The sequence below is a fragment of the Dendropsophus ebraccatus genome, chromosome 15, assembly GCF_027789765.1.
Source record: "Dendropsophus ebraccatus isolate aDenEbr1 chromosome 15, aDenEbr1.pat, whole genome shotgun sequence".
NCBI classification, from domain to species: Eukaryota; Metazoa; Chordata; class Amphibia; order Anura; family Hylidae; genus Dendropsophus; species Dendropsophus ebraccatus.
In genome coordinates this window covers 38,663,678-38,686,542 of record NC_091468.1, presented here as the reverse complement: position 1 = coordinate 38,686,542, position 22,865 = coordinate 38,663,678, and the positions used below count along the sequence as shown (strand labels likewise).

Sequence of the window (22,865 nt, the reverse complement as noted above, 5' to 3'; positions counted from 1 at the left end):
AGCAACTCTATTATAAAAACCCCAGGTAATACGATACCATGGCCTGGTAACTGTATTGCTAAGACACAAAACGCAGCAGGGCTGGGTTTGTCATTTGGTTTGTGCCATCTTATAAAGAACACAGATTATTATAAGACTTTAACAAGTGACAAATTCCACTGTTCTATACCACAGGCCCCTACGGCCAATCAATGGGCGAGGCAAAACACCGCTGCAGCTGCCGATAGGCTGAGCAGGCCTGCAATGTCACCACCACCTTACAGGAGCAGCCACACAAGGAGGGAGGTGAGTACATGTTATTTTAGTTATATCACCCCCTCCCCTGGTTCTTACCTGAACTATCCTCACTGGACAACCACAAGAGGTTATGCAAGTGTTTTTGGAGCTCTAATATCTTTAGTCCCCATTCAGATGAAAGGAGTAATGACAGATCTCTGCCACAAAACCCCGTGCGATTTACTATCCTTATGTGCTGGAATCAAATAGAAGAGTCCTTTGGGCGGATCCCTTTTGGCCTTTCCACCTACCTCGGCATGAATGACAGGTCATCCACTATGCTTTTTTTTTTTTTTTCCCCCTTTTTTTTGCATTGAACAGAGCCAATCAGCTCGGCTTGTTCTGGTGTAAACGCAGTTTTCCCACCTTTAAAGCAGCCTGGATTTGAGGCTACAGTGTGGCGTTCTAGACTGTGCATAAGGCCAAATTTACAGTTAATTTTTATTTTTTTTGCCATTAAAAACGACATAATTATTCAAACTAAAATTAAAAAATAATAAAATTATTTAAAAAAAAAAAAAAGTTAAAGTGATTTTAAGAAACTTTGTAATTGGGTTTATTAGGCCAATATGCAATTATCTGCATTCAAAAAGACTTTCCCCAGGACCCCCCCTCACTCTTCTCTCTCATTCACTGCTCATTATCAGGAAATCTTGACTCTTTTACATCAGACGTGCCCTGTATAATCTATGGAGAGAGGAGGGAGATTAGTCGGCAGCAGAGAGCAGAGAACAAAGGATTACACAGTGGGACCTGTGTGAAAGCTGCTATTCAGAGGTCAGAGAGGTCAGTGCTGACTTCAGAGGAGATAGCCCGTTGATGTAGCTGTAAATTAACTCTTTGTTGTCCTGTTTTGGTGCCTCATCTCCCTCAACCCCTCCCCTCGCCATAGAGAACAATGAAGACAGAGGGGAGAGCTTCTAACTGCCTTTTCATTTTTCGGCTACAAAACCCAATTACTAAGTTTCTTAAAATCGCCTGTACTATTGATTTCTGCAAAAAAAAAAAGTAAACGACAGTGACACTTTGAACTACAAGTGTAAATCTAGTCTCTAGAATCTAGTATACTACTGTATACTGTACTTCCTTTTAATAAAGTCCGAAGTTCAAGTCAGGAGGTTCAAAGCAGCCTCCTATCTGACATCCTGAGCATCTCACGCCTACTGCTTCATGTTTACAGGAGATAATCTTTCTCAATGTTCCTCCAGGAACATTTGTTGTGTGACAAGGGATCATTCATTTCTAGGCAATATGATCATGTCTATGCAAACAAGTGTACAGGCATTCACACCAAGGCACTACACTGTCACTTCCTTTTAACACTTTAACTATATTCTCATCTGCAGAACTTTATACAATAAAAAAAAAAAAAAATTTGAAGGACCGCTATATGCAGGGGTCTATGGTTGTTTACATGCACCTCATGGGCACTTCCCCAGGCTCAGATGTTGGCCATAGAGTTTCTTTGTATTAGCCGCTTATCAGCATATTTCCTTGCAGCATCCACGGCTGGACAATTATAATGTATAACCCAACAACATTCAATCAGGGGTTAGCCAAGCCCAGGGAACCCTATAAGTCATTAGAATGAAGGTGTAATAGAATTGTGCAAAGTGTTATGCAGAGGCAACAGATCCTTTTTAAAGTTTTCTTTAGGTATTCCTGAAGAGCCCCTTTAAATTGTCACTGTCGTTCTAACTTTCAAAATCTAAATCAACAGTAGATGTAATAGAAAGCAAGTTTGTAATATACATTCATTATTTTTTGTTGTTATCATGCTGTAAAACAAAGTTCAACTTACCAGAAATAATAGGGCCCTAAGGCAGGGATGTGAAACTTGCAGCCCTCCAGCTGTTGCAAAACTACAATTCCCCATCATGCCTGGCAGCCAAAGCTTTAGCATGATGGGAATTATAGTTTTGCAACCGACTGAGGGTCATGAGTTTAACACCGGTGCTTTAAGGGGACCAAAAAGGAAGGATACTGGCTATGTACATAGAGGCGACGTTCTCCTAAGCGTGCTCCATAGACTGAAGGCCTTTGTTGCAGTGATAATCAGTATGCCCTTTCATTAATGTAACAATCGCCTGGAACATTACATTAGACCCGTGACTGGCTCCACCGCCGCTAGTGCCAGAATCCTATAGCGACATATTGCAGCTGATCTGCCTCCTGCATTTTCCATATTACCATGGATAAAAAGAAAAAAGTGGAGGCCATGTACTGTGACGCTATTTGTGATCTTTCATTGCGTAATGCAGACACAAGTAAGGCTGGGTGCACACTACGTTTTTGCAATCCGTTTTCTTTTTTCTTTATCTGTTTTGCAAAAAAAAAAACGGATGCAGTTGTGTAAATCCGTTTTGCGCTCTCTTCCATTAATAAAAAAAAAAAGAACAAAAAAAGGCATCTTTATTTTTTAACGTACACAAAAACGTACTTGAACTTATTTTTGTGTATTTTTGATCTTTTTTTATAATGGAAGCCAATGGAAAATGGATCATCACAGATGTAAACAAACGCGTCCGTTTTTTCCATCTTTTTTTTTTTTTTTGCAAGAAGGGATAAAAAAAAAAATGTATTGCAAAAACAGTGTTAACGAAGGCTGGGTTCACACTGTGTTTTTGAAATCCATTTAACGTATCCGTTTTTCATCGGTTACTTTTAACTGACAGAAAAACGTAGTCAACACTACTTTTGTGTCCGTTAAAAAAAAATGCATCAGTTTTAACCTCTTTTTTTTTTTTTATGGTAGTCAAAGGAGAAACGGATACAAACAGATGCAGTGTGAACCCAGCCTAAGAGTGGACCCTCCACATGAACCCAATGGTGGCGCCTTGTTCCATAACAGGGATGGGGAAACTTTGTTTAGCTGTTGCATAACTATAACTCCCATCATCAAGCTATGGTATGATGGAAATTGTAGTTCTGCCACAGCTGGAAGGTGCAGGTTGCCCATCCCTGCTCTATAACATGCAAAAACACCAGATAAGCTGTTCATCATGGAAAGCATTGGGTAGACCCTCAATCTAATAGACTGCAGAAGCCAAGTTATTTCCTTCTACCATTACGAGATGTATCTCTACAGAGGTCTATGGAGTCTCCGGTACACCTGGTAAATACCTTGGCCAGTGTAACCACATCAAGCTGCACAGTTCTACTTCCATGTAGTCAGACTTCTCAGCAACTTACATTTTCTATTCCTGTTTAACTACTCTGAGAAGGACTCATCCTTCCAAGGAAGAGACTGAAGACGTCATTGTGAAATACTGTGACTGTTTCCAATTCCTGTGACTATTACCTTATTGCAGTCTGTCCATTCATTTTACAATGAATGGGCTATTACTGGGAAGTGATGTACAAGGCAAGAGTTATTGTATTTGCCCTCTGAAAAGATTTTCTGATGTTGCCTACATTTCCCATGAAGCATCAAGAAGCGGAGTCGTCTCAACACTTAAAGGGGTACTCCAGCGAAAATCTTTTTCTTTCCAATCAACTGGTTTCAGAATGTTATATAGATTACAAGCTGCTGTATGTCCTGCAGGAAGTGGTGTATTCTTCTTAGTTTGACACAGTGCTCTCTGCAGAGACCTCTGTCCGAGACAGGAACTGTCCAGAGCAGCAGCAAATCCCCATAGAAAACCTCTCCTACTCTGGACAGTTCCTGTCTCAGACGGAGGTGGCAACAGAGAGCACTGCGTCAGACTGGAAATAATACACCACTTCCTGCAGGACATACAGAAGCTGATAGATATGGGAAGTCTTGAGATTTTGAAGTACAAGTAAATTACAAATCTGGCTGGATGGTGGAGTCCAGACATGTGAAACTTCTAAGCAGGTTGGTGTCAGTTCGCAGTTTTGATGCATTTTCTTGGGTAGATGCACAAGTACAGTATCCTACCAGATTTCATACCAAAAGATTCTCGCACTGAATTTGATTACCATTTAAGTCTATGGCACTCCATTCTTGCAGAGGAAAAAAAATGCTGTGAGAATGCCATAGACTTGAATGGTAATCAAATTTGCAGCGTGTTTCAGTGCTAGAAACCCACTGCAATATACAGTGGGCGATTGTGGGTGTGAATGTGCCCTCAAACTACATTTTTGTTTTTTAGAAATATTGCTATGAGAAGAAAGTGATTTCCTGAATAATTTACAATTGAGGTGTTTTTTGAAGATCTTTAACCTTTAGGCAGTGGTCACACTTTGTATTTCTTACATATTTTACAGTATTTTCAAAATGACAGTTTTACTCTGATTTGCACAACTGCAGTAAAATAGTAATTTTTTTGCACAGATTTTGTAAAAATCATGGCAAAACCTGAAAAAAAAATGCAAGAAAAGCAGGACATGTAAGTACGGGAGATTTGTATATATCCTGCTCCCATAATGATCCCATAAGCTGATGTCCTTGTGTCTGCCCCCTCTCCTCTGTCCTCTGACGCTGTTATAATCTTGTGACAGCGGCAGGGGAGAGAAGGGTGGGGGCAGAGCTCACAGCCGCACGCCCTGCCTTACCTCCCCCCAATGGCCTACGTAGCCAGGAAACCGTAAGCCTGAGGCTTCCCCTTTCCATGGCTACCATCAGGGCTCTGCGATCACTTTGCAGAGCCCCAATGGACACCGGCAGAGAATTCTCCTTCTGTAGAGGGAGAATTCATTGTCAGAAGCCCTATAGATGCTGCGGTTGTGCTGACCCCAGTATCTATAGGGTTAACTGTCAGCACTGGAGGGCGGCTCTGGTGCTGAGAGTTGTGGCGGATCCCCGGTTATCACTGATAGCCGGGACCCGCCGCAGATGACACAGGCGCCTGTGTCACCCTCGATTGTTAATCAACTGTGGAGCGGAAGGAGGAGGTTATAGTTCATAGGAAGTCCGTTGACACTACTAATTTGTATATTCTTTCCAGTCTGACACAGTCTCTCTGCTGCCACCTATGTCCATGCCAGGAACTGTACAAAGCAGTAGAGGTTTTCTATGAGGACTTGCTTCTGATCTGGGCAGATTCTGACACAGACAGGGGTGGCAGCAGAGAGCACTGTGTCAGACTGGAGAAAATACACCACTTCCAGCAGAACATACAGCAGCTGGCAAGTACTGGAAGGCTTGAGATTTTTTTAATACAAGTTTCTCACAACGAGAGCTATTTCTCTCCTTGTGAGAAATAAGGCTTGAGCAGACTCTATGGGAAAACCACATTAAGATTATCTGTGAACAATGCTATACAGGGGTAAGTGAAAGCTGGACTGAAAAGCATCATGTACGTGTGATGGCCGCTTTTATATCGCTTATACTGTGGACAGGAGGTAAGTGATACAGGCTGGAGTACCCCTTTAATGTACAGATTGGACATATGTATTCTTTAGCTTTGGCATCTATAACCAATTTTTAAGCAAAACATGAAGGAAGAGGAAGGAGGAAAAACATTAGGGAGAAATTTACTTCATACCTCACCTGGCATCTGGTCCTGGAAAAATAAGGAAGGGAATATGGACACAAAAGACATTTTTATAAATAAGTTTTACGTGACAGCATTTATTCCCTTAATCAAATAAATGGCTGTATCACTTTATGGTGACACAAATACCCCTTTAAAGGGCTTGAAAGTATCATTAAAGTAGTAGTTTACTCAAATCAACTGGTGCCCGAAATTTGTAATTTACTTCTTTTAAAAAATCTGAAGTCTTCCATTACTTATCAACTGCTGCATGCCCTACAGGAAGTGGTGTATTCGCTCCAGTCTGACACAGTGCTCTCTGCTGCCACCTCTGTCCATGTCAGGAACTGTCCACAGCAGTAGCAAATCCCTGTAGAAAACCTCTCCAGACTAGAAAGAATACATCACTTCGAAAAAAAAATATTTTCAAATCAATTGGCGAGAAAGTTATAGAGATAAATAAATTACCTTGATTTAAAAATAATACTTATCAGTTGCTGTATGTCCTAGAAAAAGTCATGTCCTTTCTAGTCTAACAGCGCTCCCTGCAAACCTCTCCTGGCTAAGAGATCAGCAAAGAGATCATCATTTGTTTTCCCTTCCTATCACCTACCTGCAACACACCTGACAGATTCCCTTTAAGAATCCAAACTCAATCAACTTTTACCTAAACAGCTTTAGATGGACGTTGATGGCTGGAGATTACTATTGCCAGGGGATGCCAGTCCAGATAATGCTGCCATGTTACATGCCACCTATTGAAAATGTGTATAGGCCAGATTAGCTTGAGGAAGGCAATTCCTGTAAGTGTCTCTCTCCTGAGCTGGTCATCCGCCTCTCCCCCAACATTTGGTCCCCTGAGAGTTTATGGTAAAATTGCGCCATTACATGCTTGACCTACAAGGTTTCCCTATAAAGAAAAAGTCACAGATGATGCACTGCTCACAACATTGCAGACTATGCCTTTGCCTTTTTTGTAATATTTTTTATTTTATTTTCCCAACAAGCAAAGTTACAGATAGGGATAAGTATCCAATTGTGGGAGGTCTGACTGATGGGGCCCTAAACCTCCTGTTACAGTGGATGGGCAGGTCATCCATGTGTATTACCGCTCCATTCATTCTCTATGGGAGTTGCTGGAGATAGCCAAGTAGAGTATGTCTCTGTGGTTCTCACAGTGAATGAATGGAGTGGTGACACCCATCACAGGGAACCCTCACAATCAGATAGTAGGGGATAGCTTTGTAAATTGGGAAACCCCTTTAAAAAAAGAAAACTCCCAAATGTATGCATTTGTATACAATACTAGTACAGATAAGGGAGGATGCGGAAATAACACTTTAGCCTCCATTCATTATTCACAGCAAAGAGTGACTTAAAGGGGGAGATTTCTCAAACATGGTGTAAAGTGAAACTGGCTCAGTTGCCCCTAGCAACCAATCAGATTCCACTTTTCATACCTCACAGACTCTTTGGAAAATGAAAGCTGGAATCTGATTGGTTGCTAGGGGCAACTGAGCCAGTTTCACTTAACACCATGCTTGATAAATCTCCCCCTAAGTGTCTCCATTCATAGAAAACTAAGCACATTCCTGCCTTATACAGTCTACTGGCACCATGTAAATGCCGCATTTCTCCTGTGGTGGCGCTGTAGAGAGATTAAACACTTACTATGAAGATAATTGCTCGGGGCCTGGCATCAGGACTCCCTGAGATCAGGGGGGAAAAATTAGGCCTAGTTGACATGTAGCTAGTGCCTTTTTAGTATAATGGGGCAGCAGGACCACACTGGCAGTGGATTGCTATAGTTTTGCAGTGTTGTTTTTATCTATCCTATTTTTACATGTAAAACACTTCAAATGCTATCCTCTCCTCTTAGAATAAGAGATAAGTAGCGGATTGTATGATCGGACCCCTAGGACCCTCTATGATCAAAGCAATAGAGGTGAAATAGAGTGCACTATGCAGGTGCAGCCAGAAGTCCATTCATTCCCTATGGGGCGTCTCAACATTGATGAGTTCATAGATAGGTGATAACTATTAATTATGGAATAACCCCTTTAAGGGTATATGCACACTGAGAAAATGTCACAAAAAAATCTGCCCATATTCCGTCGCTCCCCCCCCCCCCGGCTCTACGCCCATCTTATAGACTCCATTCAATAGCCAGGCGGATTCCGCCGCCTACCCAAAGAAAAGACATGACAACTATTCGCAATGGAGCTGGCGTGGTGAGCGACGGAATCTGCGGCAAGTTGTCTACGTGATTTCCGTACTGTGCATATACCCTAAGGCAGTAATGTTTTCCTACAGCTTTGGGATGTGGTTATTGGCCTCACAAGTAAAAAAACTCCTTTAAAATATATGAGCTCTTAGCATATGTTCACACAGGGCGGATACGCTGCAGATATTTGGCAGCGGATTTGCATACAAAAAAAATCAGCAGCCTATTACAGTAGCAGCAAAGTGCATAGGACCTATGAAAATCTTTTCCACATGCCATGTAAAAATAAAATCTGCATAAAGTAAGCGTATAAACTAGCCGGAACTAAAACACTATTTACACTGCAGAAATGATGTCACAAACTAGTGCAAAATGTCCCCACTGGCCTCAATGGGGGAAGTCAAAATCCGTAATAAAATCCCAGTCATTGTGGAGAACTGATGCAAATGCTGCAGATCCACAGTGTAGTATAGCTAGAAGAGGCGTCCGTATTACTATATAATAACTGACCAGGGCTTGTTCAGGGTAGACAACCCCTTTAAGGTTTCGAGTATATTAAGTTGAATATATATATATATCCCAACTTTATAATTATATAATGATTATATATATCATTATATAATTATAACGTTGAAATATATATATATATACACACCGTATAATTTTGCACAATTTTGAACATTTGTTGGATATCTAAAAAAATATATTCTATATTATAATATATATATATATATATATATAAATATATATATATATATATATATATATATATATATTTCCGATTTTTTTTTTTTTAGATATCCAACAAATGTGCAAAATGATCATCTCTCTGTGCACAACCTTATTCCATTATGGGGTTTAATTTATTAAAATGGAAAACTATAGCTAACCCTCACATAGTCATACAGTGTCGGACTGGGGTATCTGGGGCCCACCAGAGGAAATGATCCTAGGGGCCCACCAATGAAGAACATGTCAGTCAGCGTTTGTGCCGGTTCTAGAGCTGGGGGGCCCACTAGAGGATTCTCCGGTCCTCTGGTGGGCCAGTCCGACACTGTAGTCACATCAGTAGTGCCTGGTCAGACCATAAGGCTGACCCCATAGAGAACATATGGGACCTATAATATATACAGCCAGCCGCCCTATAACTGCTACATCCGGCTGGTTGGCTCATCATACAGGCACTAGCTGCATTATAATGGCATGTGACATAGAGAGCATAGTGCCAGGCTTCTGGAGGGAAAGCCAGTCTGATTTAGGGTGCGTTCACATCTACAGGATCCGCAGCAGATTTGATGCTGTGTTCAGTTATTTAAATGAAATCAGCTGCGGATCCGGTAAGTGTGAATGTACCCTGTAGTGTGCAGTAAGGGGAAGAACAGCCAGGCAGTCATCATCTGGGAAGCCACCGAGAATACCGGCGGCAGCGGCAGCAGTAATCCCAGCCTGTGAGTGAGAGCAGCTGGAATCAGTGCACAGCCCGAGCACACTGCCCGCCCCTATGCTAATCCTATGCTAATGTGGCCCGGCCCCCGGCTGTGACTGCCCAGGAGATCGCCAGGATCTTTCCAGACCGCTAGATGGGTTAAGCAGACGTGTCCCTCACAGGAGATGTGGACACGTAAGCCTCCTCCAGAGCTGAACTCCCCGGCTCTTCCTCACACTTTCCATAAGCAGCTGCACAGTCTGTCCCTGCAGCCCCCTGTACATTATATACATCTATCTACCACTTACTGACACTATGGCAAAAGTTTCTCAACTGGTTTCAAAAGTTTCCAAAAACTTTTCAGAAAGCCGCAGGGCATTTTTTGGGTTCTCCCCAGAGTGACACGTAGAGAGAGCAGCCCCCCCCCCCCCCCCTGCACCACATCATATCTAATCCTATGGAGGGGGGGGACAGCCAGAACTACTGCCCCCAATATCTCCTATCACCATACTGATCAAGAACTATGCTGGGGAACTACAACTCCCAGCACCACCACCCCCAGCATGCTGGTTCTTGTAGTTCTACAGAGTGATTCCAATTCTGCAATGACTGGATAGACAGTATGAGAGATGTATGGGACAGCAGCCCAGGGATCGATCCCATCCATCTAATAGCAGTGTGATCGCTGCTGGCAGATGGAGGCTTCTTCCCGATTAGCGCACTGTGTAGTGATGTCGCCGTGCACACTGAGCGTCTTACCTGCGCTGTGACTGAGGTGCTGGAGACTGTCGGTGCTGTGACAATGTGCCGCCGGGATCCCTCCTGCCCGCAGACTCTCCTCTCTCTGAGCCGGCTCAGCCTCTACACTCACTCTCTGGAGTCGTGGCACTTTTTCTTTTCACTCCCTTTTTTTTTTCAATGAACTTTATTGTACAAGTCGGCGGACAAGAGTTCACTGCTGAAGAATGAATAGGTGTTAGGAAGGGCTGTACTACTCCAGTGCTGAAGATGAATGAGGGATTATCCTGCACAAACCTGACAGAAATGATCAATTGCTTATAATAACTAGCGATATAGAATCGATAACGATGCTGACATTAGTGTGGTCATTGATTGCTGTTGTGAACGATCATTTTTGCGGCCGTTATATGGTCGCTAATTGTTTACATGGTTATTTTTTTATTTGAGCGACTGAAAGATTGGCGCAAAAGACCGGCAATGATTTTTCAGCATGCTGAAAGATCACAGTCGGCGACAATGTAATAAATTTGTGTTCGTTGTGCGCTCGCTTAACCCTATTAGATCTAACAATGACTGCTAGGTGTCATGGTTCTCTGTCCTGTCAGCGGGGTGATTGACAGGCAAGGAGCCCAGCAACCAGCCATGCCTGTCAATCACCCTGACTAGTCACCGCCCAGATGACAAGTTTACCACTCTCCACCTGCCTCACGTGCGGGATTAAAAAGCATTTTATCCAAACAGAACGGCCGGTCTCTGCCAAGATCATCCCGGCCGTTACTGCAGTACCGGCCAGATGATCTTTATGGCCGTAGTGTTCTGATGCGGGCTTCATGATCACTTCATTGTGTGAACTGACAGGGTTTCCTACGGCCGCAATTCACTAAATTGCGGCCACAAAAAACTGACATGTCAGTTCTTTGCGGCCCGGCATGGGATCCCGGCCGGACCGTATACTATGTGTATACGCTGTGGCCGGGATCCCATAGAGGAATAGGCAATGTTCCACACTGCATTAAGTACGGCCGTTGTTGCCGATGGCAACAACGGCCGTACTTTTACGTAGTGTGAACATAGCCTAAGGCTACATGGTGCATTTGAATGTTCACTCACTGTGAAATAAAGGTAAAGTGCATCTGTATTCAATACAATAATACACATCATTGAAGTCAATAGGAATTTGGATGGCAGTGCGTACACCGTACAGACGAACGTCCGTAATTAATTATGACCATCCAAATAATTAACATGCTCATTATTTACTACCTGCTTTTGCAAAATACAGCTTTTTCATCTGTTTACACATTGTTGTTTTTTTTTAAGGCTATGTTCCCACACTGTATTTTTGCTCAGTATTTTGGTCAGTATTTTGTGCTATGTTCCCACACTGTCGAAATTAAGTGGATGGCCGTCATGGCAAATTCCTCACCCCGCACCAACACAGTACACAAACATTCCTCGGGTCATCTCCCCTTTCCGTGGGTGGCAGTACCAATAGTCCGGGTGGGTCATCACTCCACTCTGGACCAACGTGACTACAACCCAAGGGACCCCACAACAGCCCGGCAGGTCACTGACCACAGGGGAACCAGGTATATCCAGCCCTTTAAAATAAAAGCAGGTGTGCCAGCATACCTGTGTGACCAACCGGCACTGGCGTCACAACATAACATCACTGGGCCTGGCTATATCTCGGCCAACCAACTGGTGTCACACCTCACCATCTGGCAAGTGATCGGCCGTACCCTTCACACCAGAGTGCATACCACAGATAGATAGGAGATAGATAGATAGATAGATAGTGCAAAGAAGCAGCAGCACTCCAATCAATGAAAAAAATGTGGAAGTTTATTCACAACTAGAGATGAGCGAACCTGGAGCATGCTCAAGTCCATCCAAACCCGAACTTTCGGCATTTGATTAGCGGTGGCTGCTGAAGTTGGATAAAGCCCTAAGGCTATGTGGAAAACATGGATATAGTCATTGGCTGTATCCATGTTTTCCAGACAACCTTAGAGCTTTATCCAAGTTCAGCTGCCCCAGCTAATCAAATGGCGATCATTCGGGTTCGGATGGACTCGAACCCGAACCCGGTTTGCTCATCTCTATTCACAACCCATGCAAAAACAGCAGCGACGTTTCTGATCACAGCAGTGATCATTTCTCAAGCCAAATGAACACATGTGCCCACTAGGGGTATATATACAAAAATTGATGCAATAATCAATACAATCAGGTGTGCAGTAAGTGACGTTACAAATCATGTGACATATGACGTTACAAATCATGTGATAAGAGGGATACAATCCCATATAAAATAATCCAATACATGCAGTGTAAATCAATATACATAATCAGTGTTTGCAGGTGATAAAGTGAGCATAAAATATATACATATTTCAAACTACAAGGAGCAAGTCACGATCGCTCACCCACTTATCGGGAACACTCGCTAATCCCTCATGGTGTGTTACTCAAGGTTATGGAACGCACGCCCGAGTGGAACGCAAGACTCTGCGTGTACATGCGCGATGGAACTTCCAATCGCATTACTCAAAAGCTCTGACTGGTCTCGGGAACACCCAAATATGTAAATGCATGCATAGAGATCTATACTAGTGTATAATCAAAGTAAATAAAATGAACAAAATAAACAAAAGTGGCTCATTGTCGTTACATCTTAGTTCAGGTAGCAACAGCGATTCAATAACGTTGGCCACCCATTAGCACGGACCCAGGACTAGAGTACCGCTGACTAGAGGTGGAGATCGCCATACACTCTTGAAAAAGAAAGACTTAGAATGGATATTTTGTTTAAATACACTGAAACCACATGGGTTGAATGTGGATTTTAAAATTCTTCCTAAATACTGTACTTGAGTTTAACTTGTTAGGGGAGAGGTGGCCAAGGGTTAACCCGTCCTCTTGAAATGACTGCGCTTCCTATCTGCCTGTGGACACAGAGAAACACACGTGTAACTTTGTAATAATTTTTCTAAATATTAACGTTATGGTTCTAATTAAGATATTAATCATCATCTTTCTATTTTTTGTAGATTCAAGCTTTTATTGGGAGCAGGAGATCAAACATCCATGAAAAAGGGAAAACACAGCGGGCTAGTGGGCACGTGTGTTCGTTTGGCTTGAGAAAAGATGACTGCTGTGATCAGAAACGTCGCTGCTGTTTTTGCATGGGTTGTGAATAAACTTCCACATTTTTTTCATCGATTGGAGTGCTGCTGCTTCTTTGCACTATATATGGTTAGTCTGGAGGCTCCCCGGCTTGCATGCAGGCAAGTGCCGCAACATTTTTTCTTTATATAGATAGAATAGAGAGAGATAATAATTCACTGCAGAGGACATTGCCATTTTTCCCTAGTTGGGGCGTGGCTAGCAGGGGGCCCACAATTTCTGAACTGCTCATGGTACCCTTGATCCGCCCCTGGCGGCAGGAGCACAGCTTCTGTCACTGACATTTAAATGCAGCAATTGTAGCATTGAAAGCATTAATGGCAGCCCGTCCTGACTCTCTATAAAGTGAGCTCTGCTCCTTAACTCACTTTATAGCGCCGCTGCAGACCATGATGTGTGTCATTTGAGCCATGTGTGTCATTTGAGCCATGAATTTCATGGCATACATTTACATCTGTTGTCGTTAAGGGGTTACCTTACCATTAACACTTATCCTCTCTCTACAGGGGTGTTATTAAAGAAGGACTTCTGGGACCCATTCCTAATGATTTCCAGAACAGGATCCCAAGTCTTCTATCACAATGGAACAGCAGGCACATGCTGTCACTCCACTCATTGTCTATGGGTGCTGCCGGAGGTATCCAAGTGCAGCTCTTGGTGATCTCTAGCAGCTCCTGTAGACAGTGAATGGAGTGGCAGCATGTGTGCATATCCCACTCCATTCGGACAGAAGAACCAGGACTCCAGTCTTAAGATCAGAGAATGGCCCAGGAGATGACCCCCCTCCATGATCATACACTTTAAGGGGAACTCCAGGTAGAGGTTAAAATAAATGAAACTTCTGCAGAAGCATATAGCATTACTTACCTGTCTATCCCAGTTTTGAAACTACCAAAAATCCATTTCTTTTGGAGGGTTTTGTTCTGTATTGTGTTTCTGTACTTCCTGGTTGAGCAGTTCCCAGAATGCAGTACTGGTTCCAGAATGCAATGCTTTTCCCTCAGCTGTTCATCACAGTCCACAGTCCTTGCAGCGGCTGCTTCTGGCCGGTCAGAGATGGTGAATCACTCAGGGGATTGGGGGATCCAGGCAAGCCTCCTGTGACATCACACCCTGCCCCATGTCTGCATCATCAGCCTGTGCTCAGCAAACACACACAATGTGACACAGAGGCATGGAAGATTTGTCTCCTAAGAGGGGATAGCAGTGGGAGCAGGAGACAATGTGAATTGGCACAGAGGCCATTTTTCTTCACTTCCTGGATTTCTATCAGCTACCAGTGTGGCAGAACCGCACAGATATGGTAATACATTGTATAGACACATCTATATAACTTTTAATGTACTTTTAATAGAAAACAAATTTTCCTTATGTGGAGTTCCCTTTTAGGGCCTTATTCCACGGGCCGACTGTGAGGAGCAAACAAGCGCTGTCAGCACTCATTTGCTTCTTGTTTCCCGTTTCCTGTTACCACTATTGCACGCGGCGCCAGTGAGCAGGTGAGTGCGGGAGGGGGGGGGGGGGCTGCCCAGGTGATCAATAGATCGTCCGGGCAGCCCATAAAGGATAGTGGCAGTCTGCTGCTGCCCCTCCTATTCCACAGAGCGACTGCAGCAGATCGCTGCTATCACAGTGTCGGTTGATCATTGCCTTCTATTCCACGGAACAATTATCGGCCGTAATGGCCGATATCAACCGATAATCGTTCCGTGGAATAGGGCCTTTACCTCTATGCTGTAGATAAAGGATAAGTGTTAATAGTGGGACAGTTTAAGGTACCCCTTAAACAACATTTATAGCACATGCAATGTTGACTAAAAGAACACTGCCTTTCTGTGTTCTGGAAACTGTTTTGCTCCTTTCTACTGAAATCTTTAGCAAAAGGGGATTTATATGTTCTGAGAAGAAACCCGAGCTAAGGGTACTATTACACGGAACGATAATCGGCCGAATCGGCCCGATTCGGCCGATTATCGCTCTGTGTAATAAATACAACGATCAGCCAATGACAACGATCATCGGCTGATCGTTGATATAGGTTCTGACCTATTTTCGTCGAGCGCCGACCGCGCACCACTACGTGTAATAGCGGTGCGCAGCCGGCGACTGACGATATACTTTACCTATCCACGTTCCAGGGCTGCTGCTAGCTTCAGAGTGGCCTGTCAGCTGGCCAGGCCGCGGCGGTCCCGGACTGTGATTGGCTGAGCGGCCTGTCAGCTGACAGGCCACTCTGAAGTTAGAGCGCGTGGAGAAGAAGACCGCAGCAGCAGCCCTGGAACGTGGATAGGTAATGTATATAGTTAAGCAAGGGCTGCAAGGACATCGGTAACGATGTCCCTGCAGCCCTTGTTTAACGATTATCGGGCCGTGTAATAGGTCCAGTAAACGAGCGACGATCTACCAGATCGCTGCTCGTTTACAGGTATTATCGGGCCCCCATTGGCCCGTGTAATACCACCCTAAGAATACAGGGGGCAGAACATGGCAGATACATTCACTGAAGTCTATGAAACCTGACTGAAACTATAGGCTGTTTCAGAACCTTTCTTTATGCCATACAGTTCTTACATGATACTGGAATACATGTCTAAATGACGTGGTCATAATACTGGTAAAATACTCTAAATAGATCCTGTAAATAGTGTAACCAGCAGCCAGATATACAATATTGTCCGCATAATGCTACAACACATCTATTGCGCCTAGACAGTTTCGTTTTCTGGAATTTATCCTCTTTTTGACTGAATGTGAATGAAAGATATGGGGGGAGATTTATCAAACATGGTGTAAAGTGAAACAGGCTCAGTTGCCCCTAGCAACCAATCAGATTCCACCTTTCATTCCTCACAGACTCTTTGGAAAATGAAAGGTGGAATCTGATTGGTTGCTAGGGGCAACTGAGCCAGTCTCACTTTACACCATGTTTGATAAATCTCCCCTGATCATTTTTCTGAAATGTCAAAAACCTCCACACTAGAGATGAGCCCAACCCGATGCTCAAGTGCGATTGTTTAGCATTTAAATACTGGTGGCTAAAGAAACTGGATGCAGCCTATGACTATGTTCACACAACGATTTTCAATGGCCATCATATACTATACTTTGACAACCATCACTGCAATGACGGCTGTTGGTACATTATTTTGGCTTAGGTTGAATAATGGCGACTTTCAACACCCTTTTGAGTGTGGCTGTTTTTTTTGAAGATCCATTGTTTAAAAAACGGTGAAAGGTCGGCAACAAAGTGGTAAAAAATGGCCACCATTAAATGTCCTAAACATTAAATTTGATGGCCGCTGTGAACAACGGCCGTTATTCTATGCATTGTATGAACTAATGGCAGGACTCCCCCAGCCCCATCACTCAGTAGTCACAGCAGGTCTGCCCCAGCCTCATCACTCAGTAGTCACAGCAGGGCTCCCCCAGCCCCATCACTCAGTAGTGACAGTAGGGCTCCCCCAGCCCATCACTCAGTAGTCACAGCAGGACTGCCCCAGCCTCATTACTCAGTAGTCACAGCAGGGCTCCCCCAGCCCCATCACTCAGTAGTCACAGCAGGACTGCCCTAGCCTCATCACTCAGTAGTCACAGTAGGGCTCCCCCAGCCCCATCACTCAGTAGTCACAGCAGGACTGCCCCAGCCTCATTACTCAGTAGTCACAGCAGGGCTCCCCCAGCCCCATCACTCAGTAGTCACAGCAGGACTGCCCTAGCCTCATCACTCAGTAGTCACAGCAGGGCTCCCCCAGCCCCATCACTCAGTAGTCACAGCAGGGCTCCCCAAGCCCCATCACTCAGTAGTCACAGCAGGGCTCCCAAAGCCCCATCACTCAGTAGTCACAGCAGGGCTCCCCAAGCCCCTTCAATCAGTACTCACAGCAGGACTCCCCAAGCCCCTTCACTCAGTAGTCACAGCAGGACTCCCCCAGGTTTGAAGCGATAGGTGGTTTTTTTCAGGTGGGGCATGGGGAGCAGTTGTCTTGGCAGCCTGGTGTTCCAGGATAGTCTGGAGTTTAATTTGTCGCAGCAGTTGTTGGTGCGTGATGCAGGGTGTCCTCAAAGTCGGAGTGGTACCCTGGCATTGGAAATGGAGGGGGGGGGGGAACCAATGGGTGGCTGGATAGTGGTGGGCTTCAGCCAGGGAGTAATCAGGTGATTTTGAGGGCACACAGGTGTTTGATTTATATACCTCCAAGCCATGTGCCATTCGGTTGGAGGTAGAACCTGTGTGTATGAGTCGGGAGGGTTTATGTTGGGGACTGCCTGGTTTGGGGCTTCGAGGACCTCCTTCATGTCTGTAAGGGTTGTTGCTGTGATTGGGGGGACCTCATAGGCTTGAGGTCAGGTTAAAATGTTTGTAACTTTATAATTTTGTTAATAAACCGGCTGCTGTGGCCGATGCAAATCAATGCAGGTTTTGTGTCTTATTTGGGAGACAAGTGGGACTCACCAAAAGCTAGTCATTATTTAAACTTTACAGACAGACAGACAGACATCATTTTCCCATTGTGGGAACATAGCCATAGTCTGTAAAAAATTGTTGAACAGCTAAATACTATGTTTTACCTTAGTCAGTTTCATTAACAAATAATTTTAGAAAATGTTCACAATTTAAAAAATGTCTCAGTAAATGCCTAAAAAACAGTTCATAGAGGACTCCTCAGCATACTCATAGTTTCCTCATGATCACATAGCTTCCATATAGTCAGGTTATCAGGAGCAGAACAAATGTATTACCAACACTGGTGAGGTGACCAATTCCATTTGATATTTGTAGCGGACGCTTTTCAATAATAAAACATTGAACAGTGCAACATCAAGAAGGAAAAGGTGCTGTACTATAGAAATCACAGGATCGATAGACGTGTTAATGATATGCAAATTATTTAATAAAATGGAAACAAAATATTGAAAATCCTGATTTATTTAGCATTAAGATACACACAGCCTGGCATGTAATCAATGCTCAGACAGTGTGACACAGTCGTTCTGGTCAAGAGACCTGGAATCACCATGTAGCCCTAGCCTTAGGCCACACAGGCTGCTCACAGTAGCACAAGCAACATGTAGCATGGCGTCATCAAGTTGTAAAGCAGCTCCTTCGACAATTTGGACAAATGGCCATACCAATGGTTCCAATGTAATGTTGAGTTGTTAGTGTACCTAGAATGAGGACTAGTATACATTATGCCACTCCACACCATAGTCATAGGAGTAGGAGCAGTGTGATGTTTCCCTTGTGAAGGACACTTCATGGCATTGCCATGTGGTCTCTAGACAAATCCCTGGCTACTGCTGTGTCCGAGACTAAAGCAACACTCATCACTAGAGGATAGACCTTTGTTGGAGCCCCCATTGTCCTTATAATAACCCCTAAAACTTGGTGTGTGCCATCCAGAGGTTTGCCTCTGTGCACCTCTTGCTGTCCCTGGTCTCCCAACCGCAGGAACACGCAAAGTAGAACAGTCTTGACATTTCACGCATAGCGACACTAGCAACATAGCGGCACTATCTCCCCACCTCTCCGCAGTCAAATTGATCAGGCTCACCTGGACACCTCTCATGGATATCGCGGTGCTCAGCGACCTCAAAATGTAGAGTCCATGATAAATCAGCAAGGAAATACGATGCGGCACTCGCTTCCAGTCCACTTTTCTTTTATTATGTCATACACATTACAATGGTACACAAAGAAAACTAGGCAACGATCGTTTCACGCTTGATCGCGCTTCATCACAGCCCAGTGTGACGAAGCGTGATTAAGCGTGAAACGATCGTTGCCTAGTTTTCTATGTGCACCATTGTAATGTGTATGGCATAATAAAAGAAAAGTGGACTGGAAGCGAGTGCCGCATCGTATTTCCTTGCTGATTTGTCTTACAGTTCAAGGATTCTGTTCCTCTCAGTTTTCAACTAGTGTTAATAACCGGCACATTGATGAATGCGCAACTATACTTTACTGATTTGATCTGATTTCAGGTTTCATGTGGTTGAAATATCTTCTTTCGTTCTGACTTCTATACCATTGACGTCCCTCCCACATACCACAGATGGGAGATCGGTGCTTGGAAATTTGATCATTTACAAATATTCTACTTCCTTGACTTGCAGGACCTTACGGCTTTTTTTCTCGGTGTAATATTGAGGAGTGTAATATAACATGATAAATAAATAAGAATAACTACAGTTGTAGCGAAATAACGATGAAAGACCCAAGGGGGATTTATTGAGGTGTATTTTCTGGCATACAAAATTGACCTTTTTGTTGCCATCACCACTTTGGGTGGGGTAGGGCTCTGAGGATGAGCATGGCTTCCTGTGACACATTTAATATAATTTTACTTAATATATTAAAAGATGTGTGTGATGTGGCAACTAATTCAGATGACGACAGCAGAGAAAGTTTCTTCTCTGGAACTTTTTTGTTTTATGGAGGAACCACAGGCTCTGCTCTAAAAACATACCCTCATTTTATAACCTTTTTTCCCCCCAGGGCAGCCTTTATGGGATCTCTAAAGATCATACAATAACAACATGTACTTTTTTTGCATTCTTTTAAAGCATTCAAATAATACCTGCTTGTTCCCTTAAAAAAAATACTTGAAGGGTTTGTCACATCACAGGCAATCACTTCTATTTTTGAGGCTTGGGAATGTATGTAATATAAAGGCATGGGCTCATTAATAAGGGTGTGACCTCTTCAAAAGGGGGTGTGGTCTATTTGGGCGACAATTTTGGTACACAATTCAGTTTCGAAATACCCCAGTAGTTGGTGTAATTTTAAAGTAGTACTTAAAGATGAAATTTTATTTCTTTTAGATCAGTTGGTGTCAGGAAGGTATATAGATTTGTAATTTACTTCTATTTAAAAAATCTCCAGTTTTCCAGTACTTATCAGCTGCTGTATGTACTGCAGGAAGTAGTGTATTGATTTCACTCTGACACAGTGCTTTGTCCAAGACTGTAGGTTTTTAAATAGAAGTAAACATGGCACTTACTGTGGGTAGACTCAATTGTTCAAAAGAGTGTAAACACAGGAAGTCCCAGTTTCCCAGGCCATCTGAGCGCTCACAGAGAAGGCAGTCATGTGACTAAGGGACACATTGAGGCGTGACTCTCTGTACTGGCTGGAATTTCTGTGTTTAGTCTGTTTTTTGCAATCAGCACAAGTCAGTAAATCTGCCTTAAGGAGACTGGACCTGGGTTTCTGGTAAGTACAGCTTTGTTTTACAGCATGATAACAACAAAAAAATAATGAATGGAAATTGCAAACTTGCTTTATATCACATCTACTGTTGATTTAGATTTTTAAAGTTATAACGACAGGAACACTTTAAGTGCATTCAGGTGGTCCTATAAAAGAGCAGTTGAGTATACAATAGCATTTCTTTCATGGATGAGCCATTGGTGGCAATTGGTATGCAGCTGCTCCAGCTACCATAGCAGAAATATATATCCTATTGTTTATGGAGCATATTTTCCATTGCTCCCTTTCGAGAATAATCTTTACTGTCCCATCCTATTACAGACCCTTACATCAGGACCCCTAAAGACCTAGAAAAAGACATTGGTCTTATTATATTATCCAACATATTATACGTTTCAGAAGAGTAGGAGTTTTATTTTAGTTTAAAAAAAAATAAGTGCATCTGTGACTTTCATGAAAATGGAGGAATTTGTGGAGGTTGTAATTACCATCATAATAGATGCCCATAATGTATTATCACTATTTATTTGTAGGAAATTTTGGCTGTTTAAAGTGTCACTGTCGTGAACTTTTTTTGCAGAAATCAATAGTCCAGGCGATTTTGAGAAACTTTGTAATTAGGTTTATTAGCCGAAAAAATGAATTTTTATCATGAAAAAGCAGTTTGAAGCTCTCCCCCCTGTCTTCATTGTTCTCCTATGGCGAGAGCTAAATAAAAGACCAAAACAGGACAAAAAAGAGTTAATCTACAAATACCTCACCTTTTATCTCCTCTGACAGTCACCACTGACCTCTCTGAGCTCTGATTACAGCTGTCACCCAGTTCCATGCCTGTAATCCTCTGTTATCTGCTTTTTGCTGTCGTCTAACTCCCTCCTCCCCCTCCCCCTCCCCTCTCCCTAGAACAGACTGGGTACGTCTGATGGAACAAGTCACAATTTCCTGATTTTTTGCAGTGGATGGAAAAGAGGAGGCAGGGGGGCCTGGGAAAAGACTTTTTAAATGCAGATAATGGCATATTTGGCTAATAAACCCAATTACAAAGTTTCTTAAAATCGCCTGGACTATTGATTTCTGCAAAAAAAAAAAAAATATATATATATATATATATATATATATATATATATATATATATATATATATATACGACAGTGATTCTTTAAGATTCTGGCAAAAAAAAAAAAAGAAGGAAAAAAACAAAAGCTGACAGCTTACTCTATAACCCCCATAACCGGAGTTACACAAAACTTCAAGACCTCTCGGAGGCTTCTGAAACACCCAATTCACTTTAATGGAGAGTAACAACTTGTGTGACTGACAGGCTAAAAAGAACATTTGTAGACAAATCCATAAAAGTGACATTTACAGGAGTGACTGTGTTGTAAAACGCAGGTGTTAATCTAGATAATACACGTAGGATTTGTATTCTGAACAGAGATTTTATAGATTGTTCAGACCACAACAACTTCATATATTTTTACTTTTCAGTCCATCGTACCTTATTTATATTTTCAGATATTTTCAGTTTTTTTATCTGATTCATTGGGAACAGTACATCCAGGAAAAGAAAGCTGCTCTGTGTTCACCTTCAGATCTGTTTTGAGCACCATGGACAATACATTGAACTTGTCAAATAGCTGTGCATCACAGGGAATGCTGCTTGTTGTTATTGCAACTTTCTGTGTTGACAACATTTGAACCACAAGAGATATTGCAAATCTGGTTACAGCAATTGATTTCTGAGGCAATTCTGATATACTACATGACCATCTTCTCAGTGGAAACACTTGGACTTGATCCAATATGGTGGCTATCTTCTGGACATAGCTGAAAAGATAGACCCCCCCCAACACATATCCCAGTAGCCTCAGCCCAGTAGCTCATAGTTTACCCATTTATTTAAATTTCATAAGCAATAAAGTTTTTAATGAAGCCACCTATAGCTCATTTCACATTAAAAAAGTTATGGCAATATGCACCACAGCATAATTGGCAGACCCATTGAGTTTAATAGAACTACAGGGCGCGAGAGTAGTTCAATCACTTAATATATAGTTATGCGCCAAATTTAAAATTGATATGTAATAAAAAAGTTACGTATACAGAAAGTCTAACCTGCTTATAAATCCCTATTGCACACAGGGCACTGAGGATGAAGGTAAGTTTCTTACCTTCATCCTTGTGCAGTTTCCTTGCTATTAGGAGTTTAATCTCTATGGTAATTAGACATTTTGCGGCAGGACTACAACCCCCAGCACACCGATTCCACCCCCCACCAGCCCACTCGGCTGATATTAATTAGAAGGGGCGGGCCTACAAGGGTCAGATCAGTGCACTGGTTATGTAGTCCAACCTCCAGTG

General features: G+C 42.9%; 1 protein-coding gene across 2 annotated transcripts in view; it reads right to left on the bottom strand.

Moving 5' to 3' along the window:
- Positions 1-10,233, bottom strand: part of RRBP1 (ribosome binding protein 1) — a 53,896-nt gene extending 43,663 nt beyond the window's left edge. For both annotated transcript variants that reach the window (XM_069954201.1, XM_069954202.1), the window contains exon 1: positions 10,124-10,233. The gene's annotated coding sequence lies outside the window, so the exon portion shown is untranslated. The remainder of the gene's footprint in view (positions 1-10,123) is intronic.
- Positions 10,234-22,865: the final 12,632 nt, after the last annotated feature.